The sequence below is a fragment of the Penaeus monodon genome, chromosome 15 (assembly GCF_015228065.2).
Source record: "Penaeus monodon isolate SGIC_2016 chromosome 15, NSTDA_Pmon_1, whole genome shotgun sequence".
Classification (NCBI taxonomy): Eukaryota; Metazoa; Arthropoda; class Malacostraca; order Decapoda; family Penaeidae; genus Penaeus; species Penaeus monodon.
Window position 1 is genome coordinate 28,013,620 of NC_051400.1, and position 242 is coordinate 28,013,861.

The 242-nt window shown below is 46.3% G+C and overlaps 1 protein-coding gene across 1 annotated transcript in view; it reads left to right on the forward strand.

Annotated features, from left to right (window-relative positions):
• LOC119582296 (arrestin domain-containing protein 17-like) overlaps nt 1-242 on the forward strand; it is a 25,225-nt gene that overhangs the window by 8,881 nt on the left and 16,102 nt on the right. The window lies entirely within an intron of this gene.

Consider the following 242-nt stretch of genomic DNA (forward strand, 5'->3'; position numbering starts at 1 on the left):
TTCAAGTTGTTCCAGTTCCCTCTCCTCTTCCAGCTCCTCCAGACAAACCACGATACTTAATGGGTAAGAAAAAGATTGAGATTACAAGGTTAAAAATTGCGCCACGTGACTCGGGCCAGAAGCACGTGCTTGGGCCAAACACCTGGCTACCGACGTCTGCTTCTTCTACGGCTCAAAGTGTGATAGGTCATGCAAAAATTATTACACGTACCAAAAAGGACACGACACCCGCTTATGTATAC